Below are 18,071 nucleotides of genomic sequence, written 5' to 3' on the forward strand. Positions count from 1 at the left end.
CCGTGCCTTAACACTTACCCTGACCCTAACGCTTTTCCATACTCACACCTGAACCATAAACCCTACCTTTCACTAACCCTAACCCTAGGTCTAAACCTAACCCTAAACCCAACCCCAACCCTACACCTAACCCTAACATGTACCCTAATCCTAATCCTTAAACTAACACTAAGCTGTGCCCTAACACGAACCCTGACCCTAACGCGTTTCCATACGCTCACCTGTACTCTAATGTTACCTATTCGCTAACCCTAACACTAGCCCTAAACCTAAACCTAACCCCAACCCTACACCTTACCCTAACCCATACCCTAATCATAACCCATACACTAACACTAACTCGTGCCCTAACACCTACCCTAACCCTACCCCTAACCCTAACCCTAACTCTAACCCTAACACTAACCCTAAACTTTACCATTTGTTAACCGTAACCGTAGCCCCAAACCTAAACCTAACTACAACCCTACTCCTTACCCTAACACGTACACTAATCTTAACCAGTACACTAACACTAACCCAATACCGCACATGTACTTTGACAAAAAGACATTTCCGTATGCTCAGCTGTAACCTAAACCTTACCCGTTCACTAAACTTAACCCTACCCCTAACACTAACCATAACGCCAACCCTACCAATTACCCTAACCCGTACCCTAATCCTAACCTGTAAACCCACACTAACCCCTGCCCTAACACGTACCCTGACCCTAACAATTTTCCGTAACCTCACCTGTACCCTACACCTTACCGTTCGCTAACCCAAACCCTAGCCCTAAGCCTAGACCAAACCCCAACCGTACACCTTACCCTAACCCGTATGCTAATCCTAAGCCATACACTAACACTGACACGTGTCCTAACAGATACACTAAGCCTAACACTTTTCTGTACCATCACCTGTACCCTAAACCTGACATTTCGCTAACCCTAACACTAGCCATAAAACTAACCCTAACCCCAACCCTAAACCTTACCCAAACCGTACCCTAATTCTAACCAGTATACTAATACTAAGCCATGTCCCGACACGTACCCTGACCCTAACACTTTTCCGTACCCTCACCTGTACCCTAAACCTTACCCATTCGCTAACCCTATCCCTAGCCCTAGCCCTAGCCCTAACACTAACCCCAACCATACACCTTATCCTAACCCGTACCCTAATCCCAAACCATACACTAACATTAACCCATGCCCAAACACGTACCCTGACCCTAACACTTTTCCGTATCCTCTCCTGTACCTTAAATCTTACCGTTCGCTAACCCTAACACTAGCCCTAAACATAACTCTCACACCAAGCTCACAGCATACCCTAACCCGTACACTAAACTTAACCCGTACAAAAAAAAATAACCCATGCCCTCACATGTACTTTGATGGTAACACGTTTCCGTACGCTCCCATGTACCGTAAACCATACCCGTTTGCTAACTCTAACCCTAACCATAACAACAACCCTACCCATTTCCCTAACCTGTACCCTAATCCTTACCCGTACACTAACACTAATCCATGCCCTAACACGTACCCTGACCCTAACACTTTTCCATACCCACTCCTGTACCCTAAATCTTACCATTCACTAACCCTAACCCTATGTCTAAACCTAACCCTAACCCCAACCCTACACCTAACCCTAACACGTACCCTAATCCGAATCCGTACACTAACACTAACCTGTGCCCTAACATGAACCCTGACCCTAACTCGTTTCCATAAACTCACCTGTACCCTAAATGTTACCTATTCGCTAACCCTAACCCCAACCCTACACCTAAACATAACCCCAACCCTACACCTTTCCCTAACCCATACCCTAATCCTAACCCGTACACTAACACTAACCCGTGCCCTAACACGTACCCTGACCCTAACACTTTTCCGTATCCTCTCCAGTACCCTAAATCTTACCGTTCGCTAAACCTAGCCCTTTCCCTAAACATAACGGTAACACCAACCTTGCACCGTATCCTAACCCATACAGTAATCTTACCCCGTACACCAAAATGAAGCAATGCCCTCACATGTACTTTGACACTAACACGTTTCCGTACCCTCCTGTGTACCGTAAACCTTACCTGTTCGCTAACACTAACCCTAGGTCTAAGCCTAACACTATCCACAACCCTACACAAAATCCTAACCCGTACCCTAATCCTAATCCGTACAATAACACTAACCTGTGCCCTAACACCAAGCCTGACCCTAACTCGTTTCCATATGCTTACCTGTACCCTGAATATTACCTATTCGCTAACCCTAACCCTAACCCTAAACCTAACCCTAACCCCAATCCTACACCTTACCCTAATCCGTACTGTAATCCTAACCCGTACCCTAATACTAATCCGTGCCCTGACACATACATGGACCATAACACTTTTCTGTAACCTCACCTGTACCCTAAACCCTACATTTCGCCAACACTAACCCTAGCCCTAAAGCTAAATCTAACTCCAACCCTACACCTTACCCTAACACGTACACTAATCTTAACCCGTACACTAACACTGACCCATTCCCGCAAATGTATTTTGACCCTAAAACATTTCCGTACCCTCCCCTGTAACCTAAACCTTACCCGGTCGCTAACCCTAACCCTAGCTCTAAATCTAACCCTAACGCCAACCCTACATCTTACCCTAACCCATACCCTAATCCTAAACCGTACACTAACACTAACCAGTGCCCTGAAACGTACCCTGACCCTAACACTTTTCCATACCTTCACCTGCACGCTAAACGTAATCATTAGGTAACACTAAGTATAGACTTAAACCTAACCCTAACACCAACCCTACTCCCTCTTCTAACCCGTACCCTATATTTAACCCCTACACTAACACTAACCCATGCCCTCACACGTACTTTGACACTAAAACGTCTCCATACATTCACATGTACCATAAGCCTTAACCGTTCACTAAACCTATCCCTAACCCTAACGCCAACCCTAACCATTACCCTAACCCATACCCTAATCCTAACCATACATTAACACTAACACGTTTCCTAACACATAACCTGACCCAAACGCTTTTCCGTACCCTCAACTGTACCCTAAAACTTACCCGTTCACTAACCCTAAGCCTAGCCCTAAACCTAACCCTAACCCCAACCCCACACCTTACCCTAAACTGTACGCTAATCCTGACACGTACACTAACACTAACAGGTGTCCTAACACATACCCTGACTCTAAAAGTTTTCCGTACCCTCACCTGTACCCTAAACCTTACTGGTTCACTAACCGTAACCCTAGCCGTAAACATAACGCTAACACCAACCCTACACCATACCCTAACCCGTACACTAATCTTGACCCGTACACCAAAATTATGCAATGCCATCACATGTACTTTGACACTAACACGTTTCTGCACACTAGTGTACCATAAAACTTACCTGTTCGCTAACTCTAACCCTAGCCCTAAACTTAACCCTAACGCCAACCCTACACATTACCCTAACACGTAACCTAATCCTAACCCATACACTAACACTACACGTGCCCTAACAAGTACCCTGACTGTAACAGTTTTCCGTACACTCACCTGTACCCTAAACCATACCGTTTGCTATCCTTAACCCTAGACCTAAACGTAAAGCTAACGCCATCCCTAAACCTTACCCTAACGCGTACCCAATCCTAACAAGTACACTAACACTAATCCGTGCCTTAACACTTACCCTGACCCTAACGCTTTTCCATACTCACACCTGAACCCTAAACCCTACCATTCACTAACCCTAACCCTAGGTCTAAACCTAACCCTAAACCCAACCCCAACCCTACACCTAACCCTAACATGTACCCTAATCCTAATCCTTAAACTAACACTAAGCTGTGCCCTAACACGAACCCTGACCCTAACGCGTTTCCATACGCTCACCTGTACTCTAATGTTACCTATTCGCTAACCCTAACACTAGCCCTAAACCTAAACCTAACCCCAACCCTACACCTTACCCTAACCCATACCCTAATCATAACCCATACACTAACACTAACTCGTGCCCTAACACCTACCCTAACCCTACCCCTAACCCTAACCCTAACACTAACCCTAACACTAACCCTAAACTTTACCATTTGTTAACCATTACCCTAGCCCTAAACCTAAACCTAACTACAACCCTACTCCTTACCCTAACACGTACACTAATCTTAACCAGTACACTAACACTAACCCAATACCGCACATGTACTTTGACAAAAAGACATTTCCGTATGCTCAGCTGTAACCTAAACCTTACCCGTTCACTAAACTTAACCCTACCCCTAACACTAACCATAACGCCAACCCTACCAATTACCCTAACCCGTACCCTAATCCTAACCTGTAAACCCACACTAACCCCTGCCCTAACACGTACCCTGACCCTAACAATTTTCCGTAACCTCACCTGTACCCTACATCTTACCGTTCGCTAACCCTAACCCTAGCCCTAAGCCTAGACCAAACCCCAACCGTACACCTTACCCTAACCCGTATGCTAATCCTAAGCCATACACTAACACTGACACGTGTCCTAACACATACACTAACCCTAACACTTTTCTGTACCATCACCTGTACCCTAAACCTGACATTTCGCTAACCCTAACCCAGCCATAAAGCTAACCCTAACCCCAACCCTAAACCTTACCCAAACCGTACCCTAATTCTAACCAGTATACTAATACTAAGCCATGTCCTGACACGTACCCTGACCCTAACACTTTTCCGTACCCTCACCTGTACCCTAAACCTTACCCATTCGCTAACCCTATCCCTAGCCCTAGCCCTAGCCCTAACCCTAACCCCAACCCTACCCCTTACCCTAACCCGTACCCTAATCCCAACCCATACACTAACATTAACCCATGCCCTAACACGTACCCTGACCCTAACACTTTTCCGTATCCTCTCCTGTACCTTAAATCTTACCGTTCGCTAACCCTAACCCTAGCCCTAAACATAACTCTCACACCAACCTCACAGCATACCCTAACCCGTACACTAAACTTAACCCGTACAAAGAAAACTAACCCATGCCCTCACATGTACTTTGATGGTAACACGTTTCCGTACGCTCCCATGTACCGTAAACCATACCCGTTTGCTAACTCTAACCCTAACCATAACAACAACCCTACCCATTTCCCTAACCTGTACCCTAATCCTTACCCGTACACTAACACTAAACCATGCCCTAACACGTACCCTGACCCTAACACTTTTCCATACCCACTCCTGTACCCTAAATCTTACCATTCACTAACCCTAACCCTATGTCTAAACCTACCCCTAACCCCAACCCTACACCTAACCCTAACACGTACCCTAATCCGAATCCGTACACTAACACTAACCTGTGCCCTAACATGAACCCTGACCCTAACTCGTTTCCATAAGCTCACCTGTACCCTAAATGTTACCTATTCGCTAACCCTAACCCCAACCCTACACCTAAACATAACCCCAACCCTACACCTTTCCCTAACCCATACCCTAATCCTAACCCGTACACTAACACTAACCCGTGCCCTAACACGTACCCTGACCCTAACACTTTTCCGTATCCTCTCCAGTACCCTAAATCTTACCGTTCGCTAAACCTAGCCCTTTCCCTAAACATAACGGTAACACCAACCTTGCACCGTATCCTAACCCATACACTAATCTTACCCCGTACACCAAAATGAAGCAATGCCCTCACATGTACTTTGACACTAACACGTTTCCGTACCCTCCTGTGTACCGTAAACCTTACCTGTTCGCTAACACTAACCCTAGGTCTAAGCCTAACACTATCCACAACCCTACACAAAATCCTAACCCGTACCCTAATCCTAATCCGTACAATAACACTAACCTGTGCCCTAACACCAAGCCTGACCCTAACTCGTTTCCATATGCTTACCTGCACCCTGAATATTACCTATTCGCTAACCCTAACCCTAACCCTAAACCTAACCCTAACCCCAATCCTACACCTTACCCTAATCCGTACTGTAATCCTAACCCGTACCCTAATACTAATTCGTTCCCTGACACATACATGGACCATAACACTTTTCTGTAACCTCACCTGTACCCTAAACCCTACATTTCGCCAACACTAACCCTAGCCCTAAAGCTAAATCTACCTCCAACCCTACACCTTACCCTAACTCGTACACTAATCTTAACCCGTACACTAACACTGACCCATTCCCGCAAATGTATTTTTACCCTAAAACATTTCCGTACCCTCCCCTGTAACCTAAACCTTACCCGGTCGCTAACCCTAACCCTAGCTCTAAATCTAACCCTAACGCCAACCCTACATCTTACCCTAACCCATACCCTAATCCTAAACCGTACACTAACACTAACCAGTGCCCTGAAACGTACCCTGACCCTAACACTTTTCCATACCCTCACCTGCACGCTAAACGTAATCATTAGGTAACACTAAGTGTAGACTTAAACCTAATCCTAACACCAACGCTACTCCCTATTCTAACCCGTACCCTATATTTAACCCCTACACTAACACTAACCCATGCCCTAACACGTACTTTGACACTAAAACGTCTCCATACATTCACATGTACCATAAGCCTTAACCGTTCACTAAACCTATCCCTAACCCTAACGCCAACCCTAACCATTACCCTAACCCATACCCTAATCCTAACCATACATTAACACTAACACGTTTCCTAACACATAACCTGACCCAAACGCTTTTCCGTACCCTCAACTGTACCCTAAAACTTACCCGTTCACTAACCCTAAGCCTAGCCCTAAACCTAACCCTAACCCCAACCCCACACCTTACCCTAAACTCTACGCTAATCCTGACACGTGCACTAACACTAACAGGTGTCCTAACACATACCCTGACTCTAAAAGTTTTCCGTACCCTCACCTGTACCCTAAACCTTACTGGTTCACTAACCGTAACCCTAGCCCTAAACATAACGCTAAAACCAACCCTACACCATACCCTAACCTGTACACTAATCTTGACCCGTACACCAAAATTATGCAATGCCATCACATGTACTTTGACACTAACACGTTTCTGTACACTAGTGTACCATAAAACTTACCTGTTCGCTAACTCTAACCCTAGCCCTAAACTTAACCCTAACGCCAACCCTACACATTACCCTAACACGTAACCTAATCCTAACCCATACACTAACACTACACGTGCCCTAACAAGTACCCTGACTGTAACAGTTTTCCGTACACTCACCTGTACCCTAAACCATACCGTTTGCTATCCTTAACCCTAGACCTAAACGTAAAGCTAACGCCATCCCTAAACCTTACCCTAACGCGTACACAATCCTAACAAGTACACTAACACTAATCCGTGCCTTAACACTTACCCTGACCCTAACGCTTTTCCATACCCACACCTGAACCCTAAACCTTACCATTCACTAACCCTAACCCTAGGTCTAAACCTAACCCTAAACCCAACCCCAACCCTACACCTAACCCTAACATGTATCCTAATCCTATTCCTTAAAATAACACTAAGCTGTGCCCTAACACGAACCCTGACCCTAACGCGTTTCCATACGCTCACCTGTACTCTAATGTTACCTATTCGCTAACCGTAACACTAGCCCTAAACCTAAACCTAACCCCAACCCTACACCTTACCCTAACCCATACCCTAATCATAAACCATACACTAACACTAACTCGTGCCCTAACACCTACCCTAACCCTACCCCTAACCCTAACCCTAACACTAACCCTAACACTAACCCTAAACTTTACCATTTGTTACCAATAACCCTAGCCCCAAACGTAAACCTAACTACAACCCTACTCCTTACCCTAACACGTACACTAATCTTAACCAGTACACTAACACTAACCCAATACCGCACATGTACTTTGACAAAAAGACATTTCCGTATGCTCAGCTGTAACCTAAACCTTACCCGTTCACTAAACTTAACCCTACCCCTAACACTAACCATAACGCCAACCCTACCAATTACCCTAACCCATACCCTAATCCTAACCTGTAAACCCACACTAACCCCTGCCCTAACACGTACCCTGATCCTAACAATTTTCTGTAACCTCACCTGTACCCTACACCTTACCGTTCGCTAACCCTAACCCTAGCCCTAAGCCTAGACCAAACCCCAACCGTACACCTTACCCTAACCCGTATGCTAATCCTAAGCCATACACTAACACTGACACGTGTCCTAACACATACACTAACCCTAACACTTTTCTGTACCATCACCTGTACCCTAAACCTGACATTTCGCTAACCCTAACCCTAGACATAAAGCTAACCCTAACCCCAACCCTAAACCTTACCCAAACCGTACCCTAATTCTAACCAGTATACTAATACTAAGCCATGTCCCAACACGTACCCTGACCCTAACACTTTTCCGTACCCTCACCTGTACCCTAAACCTAACCCATTCGCTAACCCTATCCCTAGCCCTAGCCCTAGCCCTAACACTAACCCCAACCCTACCCCTTACCCTAACCCGTACCCTAATCCCAACCCATACACTAACATTAACCCATGCCCTAACACGTACCCTGACCCTAACACTTTTCCGTATCCTCTCCTGTACCTTAAATCTTACCGTTCGCTAACCCTAACCCTAGCCCTAAACATAACTCTCACACCAACCTCACAGCATACCCTAACCCGTACACTAAACTTAACCCATACAAAAAAAACTAACCCATGCCCTCACATGTACTTTGATGGTAACACGTTTCCGTACGCTCCCATGTACCGTAAACCATACCCGTTTGCTAACTCTAACCCTAACCATAACAACAACCCTACCCATTTCCCTAACCTGTACCCTAATCCTTACCCGTACACTAACACTAATCCATGCCCTAACACGTACCCTGACCCTAACACTTTTCCATACCCACTCCTGTACCCTAAATCTTACCATTCACTAACCCTAACCCTATGTCTAAACCTAACCCTAACCCCAACCTTACACCTAACCCTAACACGTACCTTAATCCGAATCCGTACACTAACACTAACCTGTGCCCTAACATGAACCCTGACCCTAACTCGTTTCCATAAGCTCACCTGTACCCTAAATGTTACCTATTCGCTAACCCTAACCCCAACCCTACACCTAAACATAACCCCAACCCTACACCTTTCCCTAACCCATACCCTAATCCTAACCCGTACACTAACACTAACCCGTGCCCTAACACGTACCCTGACCCTAACACTTTTCCGTATCCTCTCCAGTACCCTAAATCTTACCGTTCGCTAAACCTAGCCCTTTCCCTAAACATAACGGTAACACCAACCTTGCACCGTATCCTAACCCATACACTAATCTTACCCCGTACACCAAAATGAAGCAATGCCCTCACATGTACTTTGACACTAACACGTTTCCGTACCCTCCTGTGTACCGTAAACCTTACCTGTTCGCTAACACTAACCCTAGGTCTAAGCCTAACACTATCCACAACCCTACACAAAATCCTAACCTGTACCCTAATCCTAATCCGTACAATAACACTAACCTGTGCCCTAACACCAAGCCTGACCCTAACTCGTTTCCATATGCTTACCTGTGCCCTGAATATTACCTATTCGCTAACCCTAACCCTAACCCTAAACCTAACCCTAACCCCAATCCTACACCTTACCCTAATCCGTACTGTAATCCTAACCCGTACCCTAATACTAATCCGTGCCCTGACACATACATGGACCATAACACTTTTCTGTAACCTCACCTGCACCCTAAACCTTACATTTCGCCAACACTAACCCTAGCCCTAAAGCTAAATCTAACTCCAACCCTACACCTTACCCTAACACGTACACTAATCTTAACCGGTACACTAACACTGACCCATTCCCGCAAATGTATTTTGACCCTAAAACATTTCCGTACCCTCCCCTGTAACCTAAACCTTACCCGGTCGCTAACCCTAACCCTAGCTCTAAATCTAACCCTAACGCCAACCCTACATCTTACCCTAATCCATACCCTAATCCTAAACCGTACACTAACACTAACCAGTGCCCTGAAACGTACCCTGACCCTAACACTTTTCCATACCCTCACCTGCACGCTAAACGTAATCATTAGGTAACACTAAGTGTAGACTTAAACCTAACCCTAACACCAACCTTACTCCCTATTCTAACCCGTACCCTATATTTAACCCCTACACTAACACTAACCCATGCCCTCACACGTACTTTGACACTAAAACGTCTCCATACATTCACATGTACCATAAGCCTTAACCGTTCACTAAACCTATCCCTAACCCTTACGCCAACCCTAACCATTACCCTAACCCATACCCTAATCCTAACCATACATTAACACTAACACGTTTCCTAACACATAACCTGACCCAAACGCTTTTCCGTACCCTCAACTGTACCCTAAAACTTACCCGTTCACTAACCCTAAGCCTAGCCCTAAACCTAACCCTAACCCCAACCCCACACCTTACCCTAAACTGTACGCTAATCCTGACACGTACACTGACACTAACAGGTGTCCTAACACATACCCTGACTCTAAAAGTTTTCCGTACCCTCACCTGTACCCTAAACCTTACTTGTTCACTAAACGTAACCCTAGCCCTAAACATAACGCTAACACCAACCCTACACCATACCCTAACCTGTACACTAATCTTGACCCGTACACCAAAATTATGCAATGCCATCACATGTACTTTGACACTAACACGTTTCTGTACACTAGTGTACCATAAAACTTACCTGTTCGCTAACTCTAACCCTAGCCCTAAACTTAACCCTAACGCCAACCCTACACATTACCCTAACACGTAACCTAATCCTAACCCATACACTAACACTACACGTGCCCTAACAAGTACCCTGACTGTAACAGTTTTCCGTATACTCACCTGTACCCTAAACCATACCGTTTGCTATCCTTAACCCTAGACATAAACGTAAAGCTAACCCCATCCCTAAACCTAACCCTAATGCATACCCAATCCTAACAAGTACACTAACACTAATCCGTGCCTTAACACTTACCCTGACCCTAACGCTTTTCCATACCCACACCTGAACCCTAAACCTTACCATTCACTAACCCTAACCCTAGGTCTAAACCTAACCCTAAACCCAACCTCAACCCTACACCTAACCTTAACATGTACCCTAATCCTAATCCTTAAACTAACACTAAGCTGTGCCCTAACACGAACCCTGACCCTAACGCGTTTCCATACACTCACCTGTACTCTAATGTTACCTATTCGCTAACCCTAACACTAGCCCTAAACCTAAACCTAACCCCAACCCTACACCTTACCCTAACCCATACCCTAATCATAACCCATACACTAACACTAACTCGTGCCCTAACACCTACCCTAACCCTACCCCTAACCCTAACCCTAACACTAACCCTAACACTAACCCTAAACTTTACCATTTGTTAACCATAACACTAGCCCCAAACCTAAACCTAACTACAACCCTATTCCTTACCCTAACACGTACACTAATCTTAACCCGTACACTAACACTAACCCAACACCGCACATGTACTTTGACAATAAGACATTTCCGTATGCTCAGCTGTAACCTAAACCTTACCCGTTCACTAAACTTAACCCTACCCCTAACACTAACCATAACGCCAACCCTACCAATTACCCTAACCCATACCCTAATCCTAACCTGTAAACCCACACTAACCCCTGCCCTAACACGTACCCTGACCCTAACAATTTTCCGTAACCTCACCTGTACCCTACACCTTACCGTTCGCTAACCCTAACCCTAGCCCTAAGCCTAGACCAAACCCCAACCGTACACCTTACCCTAACCCGTATGCTAATCCTAAGCCATACACTAACACTGACACGTGTCCTAACACATACACTAACTGTAACACTTTTCTGTACCATCACATGTACCCTAAACCTGACATTTCGCTAACCCTAACCCTAGCCATAAAGCTAACCCTAACCCCAACCCTAAACCTTACCCAAACCGTACCCTAATTCTAACCAGTATACTAATACTAAGCCATGTCCCGACACGTACCCTGACCCTAACACTTTTCTGTACCCTCACCTGTACCCTAAACCTTACCCATTCGCTAACCCTATCCCTATCCCTAGCCCTAGCCCTAACACTAACCCCAACCCTACACCTTACCCTAACCCGTACCCTAATCCCAACCCATACACTAACATTAACCCATGCCCTAACACGTACCCTGACCCTAACACTTTTCCGTATCCTCTCCTGTACCTTAAATCTTACCGTTCGCTAACCCTAACCCTAGCCCTAAACATAACTCTCACACCAACCTCACAGCATACCCTAACCCGTACACTAAACTTAACCCATACAAAAAAAACTAACCCATGCCCTCACATGTACTTTGATGGTAACACGTTTCCGTACGCTCCCATGTACCGTAAACCATACGCGTTTGCTAACTCTAACCCTAACCATAACAACAACCCTACCCATTTCCCTAACCTGTACCCTAATCCTTACCCGTACACTAACACTAATCCATGCCCTAACACATACCCTGACCCTAACACTTTTCCATACCCACTCCTGTACCCTAAATCTTACCATTCACTAACCCTAACCCTATGTCTAAACCTAACCCTAACCCCAACCCTACACCTAACCCTAACACGTACCCTAATCCGAATCCGTACACTAACACTAACCTCTGCCCTAACATGAACCCTGACCCTAACTCGTTTCCATAAGCTCACCTGTACCCTAAATGTTACCTATTCGCTAACCCTAACCCCAACCCTACACCTAAACATAACCCCAACCCTACACCTTTCCCTAACCCATACCCTAATCCTAACCCGTACACTAACACTAACCAGTGCCCTGAAACGTACCCTGACCCTAACACTTTTCCATACCTTCACCTGCACGCTAAACGTAATCATTAGGTAACACTAAGTATAGACTTAAACCTAACCCTAACACCAACCCTACTCCCTCTTCTAACCCGTACCCTATATTTAACCCCTACACTAACACTAACCCATGCCCTCACACGTACTTTGACACTAAAACGTCTCCATACATTCACATGTACCATAAGCCTTAACCGTTCACTAAACCTATCCCTAACCCTAACGCCAACCCTAACCATTACCCTAACCCATACCCTAATCCTAACCATACATTAACACTAACACGTTTCCTAACACATAACCTGACCCAAACGCTTTTCCGTACCCTCAACTGTACCCTAAAACTTACCCGTTCACTAACCCTAAGCCTAGCCCTAAACCTAACCCTAACCCCAACCCCACACCTTACCCTAAACTGTACGCTAATCCTGACACGTACACTGACACTAACAGGTGTCCTAACACATACCCTGACTCTAAAAGTTTTCCGTACCCTCACCTGTACCCTAAACCTTACTTGTTCACTAAACGTAACCCTAGCCCTAAACATAACGCTAACACCAACCCTACACCATACCCTAACCTGTACACTAATCTTGACCCGTACACCAAAATTATGCAATGCCATCACATGTACTTTGACACTAACACGTTTCTGTACACTAGTGTACCATAAAACTTACCTGTTCGCTAACTCTAACCCTAGCCCTAAACTTAACCCTAACACCAACCCTACACATTACCCTAACACGAAACCTAATCCTAACCCATACACTAACACTACACGTGCCCTAAAAAGTACCCTGACTGTAACAGTTTTCCGTACACTCACCTGTACCCTAAACCATACCGTTTGCTATCCTTAACCCTAGACCTAAACGTAAAGCTAACCCCATCCCTAAACCTTACCCTAATGCATACCCAATCCTAACAAGTACACTAACACTAATCCGTGCCTTAACACTTACCCTGACCCTAACGCTTTTCCATACCCACACCTGAACCCTAAACCTTACCATTCACTAACCCTAACCCTAGGTCTAAACCTAACCCTAAACCCAACCTCAACCCTACACCTAACCTTAACATGTACCCTAATCCTAATCCTTAAACTAACACTAAGCTGTGCCCTAACACGAACCCTCACCCTAACGCGTTTCCATACACTCACCTGTACTCTAATGTTACCTATTCGCTAACCCTAACACTAGCCCTAAACCTAAACCTAACCCCAACCCTACACCTTACCCTAACCCATACCCTAATCATAACCCATACACTAACACTAACTCGTGCCCTAACACCTACCCTAACCCTACCCCTAACCCTAACCCTAACACTAACCCTAACACTAACCCTAAACTTTACCATTTGTTAACCATAACCCTAGCCCCAAACCTAAACCTAACTACAACCCTACTCCTTACCCTAACACGTACACTAATCTTAACCCGTACACTAACACTAACCCAATACTGCACATGTACTTTGACAATAAGACATTTCCGTATGCTCAGCTGTAACCTAAACCTTACCCGTTCACTAAACTTAACCCTACCCCTAACACTAACCATAACGCCAACCCTACCAATTACCCTAACCCGTACCCTAATCCTAACCTGTAAACCCACACTCACCCCTGCCCTAACACGTACCCTGACCCTAACAATTTTCCGTAACCTCACCTGTACCCTACACCTTACCGTTCGCTAACCCTAACCCTAGCCCTAAGCCTAGACCAAACCCCAACCGTACACCTTACCCTAACCCGTATGCTAATCCTAAGCCATACACTAACACTGACACGTGTCCTAACACATACACTAACTGTAACACTTTTCTGTACCATCACATGTACCCTAAACCTGACATTTCGCTAACCCTAACCCTAGCCATAAAGCTAACCCTAACCCCAACCCTAAACCTTACCCAAACCGTACCCTAATTCTAACCAGTATACTAATACTAAGCCATGTCCCGACACGTACCCTGACCCTAACACTTTTCCGTACCCTCACCTGTACCCTAAACCTTACCCATTCGCTAACCCTATCCCTATCCCTAGCCCTAGCCCTAACACTAACCCCAACCCTACCCCTTACCCTAACCCGTACCCTAATCCCAACCCATACACTAACATTAACCCATGCCCTAACACGTACCCTGACCCTAACACTTTTCCGTATCCTCTCCTGTACCTTAAATCTTACCGTTCGCTAACCCTAACCCTAGCCCTAAACATAACTCTCACACCAACCTCACAGCATACCCTAACCCGTACACTAAACTTAACCCATACAAAAAAAACTAACCCATGCCCTCACATGTACTTTGATGGTAACACGTTTCCGTACGCTCCCATGTACCGTAAACCATACGCATTTGCTAACTCTAACCCTAACCATAACAACAACCCTACCCATTTCCCTAACCTGTACCCTAATCCTTACCCGTACACTAACACTAATCCATGCCCTAACACATACCCTGACCCTAACACTTTTCCATACCCACTCCTGTACCCTAAATCTTACCATTCACTAACCCTAACCCTATGTCTAAACCTAACCCTAACCCCAACCCTACACCTAACCCTAACACGTACCCTAATCCGAATCCGTACACTAACACTAACCTGTGCCCTAACATGAACCCTGACCCTAACTCGTTTCCATAAGCTCACCTGTACCCTAAATGTTACCTATTCGCTAACCCTAACCCCAACCCTACACCTAAACATAACCCCTACCCTACACCTTTCCCTAACCCATACCCTAATCCTAACCCGTACACTAACACTAACCCGTGCCCTAACACGTACCCTGACCCTAACACTTTTCCGTATCCTCTCCAGTACCCTAAATCTTACCGTTCGCTAAACCTAGCCCTTTCCCTAAACATAACGGTAACACCAACCTTGCACCGTATCCTAACCCATACACTAATCTTACCCCGTACACCAAAATGAAGCAATGCCCTCACATGTACTTTGACACTAACACGTTTCCGTACCCTCCTGTGTACCGTAAACCTTACCTGTTCGCTAACACTAACCCTAGGTCTAAGCCTAACACTATCCACAACCCTACACAAAATCCTAACCCGTACCCTAATCCTAATCCGTACAATAACACTAACCTGTGCCCTAACACCAAGCCTGACCCTAACTCGTTTCCATATGCTTACCTGTACCCTGAATATTACCTATTCGCTAACCCTAACCCTAACCCTAAACCTAACCCTAACCCCAATCCTACCCCTTACCCTAATCCGTACTGTAATCCTAACCCGTACCCTAATACTAATCCGTGCCCTGACACATACATGGACCATAACACTTTTCTGTAACCTCACCTGCACCCTAAACCTTACATTTCGCCAACACTAACCCTAGCCCTAAAGCTAAATCTAACTCCAACCCTACACCTTACCCTAACACGTACACTAATCTTAACCCGTACACTAACACTGACCCATTCCAGCAAATGTATTTTGACCCTAAAACATTTCCGTACCCTCCCCTGTAACCTAAACCTTACCCGGTCGCTAACCCTAACCCTAGCTCTAAATCTAACCCTAACGCCAACCCTACATTTTACCCTAATCCATACACTAATCCTAAACCGTACACTAACACTAACCAGTGCCCTGAAACGTACCCTGACCCTAACACTTTTCCATACCCTCACCTGCACGCTAAACGTAATCATTAGGTAACACTAAGTGTAGACTTAAACCTAACCCTAACACCAACCTTACTCCCTATTCTAACCCGTACCCTATATTTAACCCCTACACTAACACTAACCCATGCCCTCACACGTACTTTGACACTAAAACGTCTCCATACATTCACATGTACCATAAGCCTTAACCGTTCACTAAACCTATCCCTAACCCTAATGCCAACCCTAACCATTACCCTAACCCATACCCTAATCCTAACCATACATTAACACTAACACGTTTCCTAACACATAACCTGACCCAAACGCTTTTCCGTACCCTCAACTGTACCCTAAAACTTACCCGTTCACTAACCCTAAGCCTAGCCCTAAACCTAACCCTAACCCCAACCCCACACCTTACCCTAAACTGTACGCTAATCCTGACACGTACACTGACACTAACAGGTGTCCTAACACATACCCTGACTCTAAAAGTTTTCCGTACCCTCACCTGTACCCTAAACCTTACTTGTTCACTAACCGTAACCCTAGCCCTAAACATAACGCTAACACTAACCCTACACCATACCCTAACCTGTACACTAATCTTGACCCGTACACCAAAATTATGCAATGCCATCACATGTACTTTGACACTAACACGTTTCTGTACACTAGTGTACCATAAAACTTACCTGTTCGCTAACTCTAACCCTAGCCCTAAACTTAACCCTAACGCCAACCCTACACATTACCCTAACACGTAACCTAATCCTAAACCATACACTAACACTACACGTGCCCTAACAAGTACCCTGACTGTAACAGTTTTCCGTACACTCACCTGTACCCTAAACCATACCGTTTGCTATCCTTAACCCTAGACCTAAACGTAAAGCTAACCCCATCCCTAAACCTTACCCTAATGCATACCCAATCCTAACAAGTACACTAACACTAATCCGTGCCTTAACACTTACCCTGACCCTAACGCTTTTCCATACCCACACCTGAACCCTAAACCTTACCATTCACTAACCCTAACCCTAGGTCTAAACCTAACCCTAAACCCAACCTCAACCCTACACCTAACCTTAACATGTACCCTAATCCTAATCCTTACACTAACACTAAGCTGTGCCCTAACACGAACCCTGACCCTAACGCGTTTCCATACACTCACCTGTACTCTAATGTTACCTATTCGCTAACCCTAACACTAGCCCTAAACCTAAACCTAACCCCAACCCTACACCTTACCCTAACCCATACCCTAATCATAACCCATACACTAACACTAACTCGTGCCCTAACACCTACCCTAACCCTACCCCTAACCCTAACCCTAACACTAACCCTAACACTAACCCTAAACTTTACCATTTGTTAACCATAACCCTAGCCCCAAACCTAAACCTAACTACAACCCTACTCCTTACCCTAACACGTACACTAATCTTAACCCGTACACT

This window comes from Mesoplodon densirostris, chromosome 20 (genome assembly GCF_025265405.1).
Source record: "Mesoplodon densirostris isolate mMesDen1 chromosome 20, mMesDen1 primary haplotype, whole genome shotgun sequence".
NCBI lineage: Eukaryota > Metazoa > Chordata > Mammalia > Artiodactyla > Ziphiidae > Mesoplodon > Mesoplodon densirostris.